At 45.8% G+C, this 1,877-nt stretch overlaps 1 protein-coding gene across 2 annotated transcripts in view; it reads right to left on the reverse strand.

Annotated features, from left to right (window-relative positions):
• otud5a (OTU deubiquitinase 5a) overlaps nucleotides 1–1,877 on the reverse strand; it is a 22,486-nt gene that overhangs the window by 6,962 nt on the left and 13,647 nt on the right. The gene's annotated exons all lie outside the window — the stretch shown is intronic.

Genomic DNA, 1,877 nt, shown 5'->3' on the forward strand with positions numbered 1-1,877 from the left:
GATCTTCTACAAATTTTTATCACGTGGCATTTTATTAAGACCTTTTAGACATTTTCCAATTTTTCATTGTGTTTTTTTGTTGAGTATTTTAATACGTTAAAACAGGGGTTCTCAACTGGTGGGTCGCGACCCAAAAGTGGGTCGCGGACCTGTTCTGGGTGGGTCGCGGACAGCTGGGCAAAAATAAATAATATATAATGTGCGTCTCAGGTTGGACTTATTTTTTATTTTGAAAAAACTTTTATTATTATTTTTAAATAATTTTATTTAAAACTCATCACCTGCACCCCCCGTCTGAATAATAAGCTTCCCCCCCACCCCGCAGCTGCTGCTGCCGTGGAAACGGTGCTGTTGACGCGAACGTAAACACCTAAACTGGTCTAAGTAGCCAAAAGCTGCCTTTGCGTCCCGCCACTTCCAGCCCGTCTGCGCCCACTCAGAAGTCCGCTGGCTGTCGAGTTGGAAGATGTTGTCACGCTTTTACGAACTTAAGCCAGAAATGGCCACATTCCTCTCTGAGACCAACTCCCTGGACGCAGAAGTGTTTGACAACGAAATGTGGCTGCACCAGAGCATCAGCTGCTGGAGCTGTCATGTGATCAGACGCTGAGAAAGAGATGTGGGGAGGTCAGCCTTTCCCTCTTCTGGTGCAGCGATGTGATGGCTGAGCATCCCTCACCACTCCTGCAGGTAAAACAATCTTAGCATTCAGCTCAGCCTGTTGGTGTGACAGTAGCTTCTCTACCCTGGTCCAGCTCAGGTCACAGCAGAGGAACAGGTTGGACACTGAGCATGATGTGAGAGCAGCTCTGTCTGCTGTCAGCCCAGACTCTGGAACTGTGATCAGGAGTAGAGCACGAGCCCAACTGTCTCATTAACTTCAACACATGACCTGATGAGGCCAAAATTTTGTTTTAGAGTAGTTCTGATATTTATTTTATTCACTTTTCATGCAGTGGTCACGGTCCTCCTTAGTTTATTATTAATTTGCTCAAAATGGAGTGAAATCATGTTGCTTTGTGCCCTTTTTTATTTTGTGCGGTTTTGTACATGCAGTTGTCATGGTCCAGTTACTGTGCATGGTTATAAGCTCTGAAACGCATGTTGCACAGGAAAATATATTGAATATTGAATTCTAAAAAAATGGGTCACGACTTAATGACCTCGGGAAAATGTGGGTCCCAGAGTGAGACCAGTTGAGAACCCCTGTTTTAAAACATCAACAGGGTTAGTGCTGTGTGATGACACATGTTGGAAACGGCGCCATACAAATAAAACGGAGCTGAAATATGACACCTGACATTTCTCACTGAAGAAGCTGCAACCAGTAAATATCTGACACATCTGCTTTCAAAATAAAAAGTTCAGTTTCAGCAAACAAAAAGCTCTGAGAAGTGCGACAAACACGACTCACTGGAAAGAAAATGCACCGAAAAGTTACAACTAAAACCCATAAAGTAGAGGACTATTGATCAGATATGGACCAGTCCCAGTGACAGCAGCAGCAGCAGCAGCAGCAAACCACCAGTAAACACAGGCTGCACCACAAGCACTTCCTCTGCTGTATGCAAATGAGCTCCACTTTGGTTCAGGTTCCAGCAAGTCACATGACCCGTCACCGCGGCGATTCTCAGAACCGCCGACAACTTCCTGTTTCACATCGGCGGTCGGCGTTTGTGTGTCAGCCGCTCACACTGACACACACAACGTCAAAACAAAACTAACACATGCAGGTGTGTGAGTCACAAACACAGAGGGAGGGTAGTGGGGCACCACCGAGCACGGAGGAGGGGAGGAAGGAACCTAGGGGATGAGGAAAGAAACTATGAGACAAGATAGGAAACAAGGAGACAAGGAGATGGAAACTAGGAGACGAG

The sequence above is a fragment of the Stegastes partitus genome, unplaced genomic scaffold (genome assembly GCF_000690725.1).
Source record: "Stegastes partitus isolate 25-593 unplaced genomic scaffold, Stegastes_partitus-1.0.2 Scaffold855, whole genome shotgun sequence".
Lineage (NCBI taxonomy): Eukaryota > Metazoa > Chordata > Actinopteri > Pomacentridae > Stegastes > Stegastes partitus.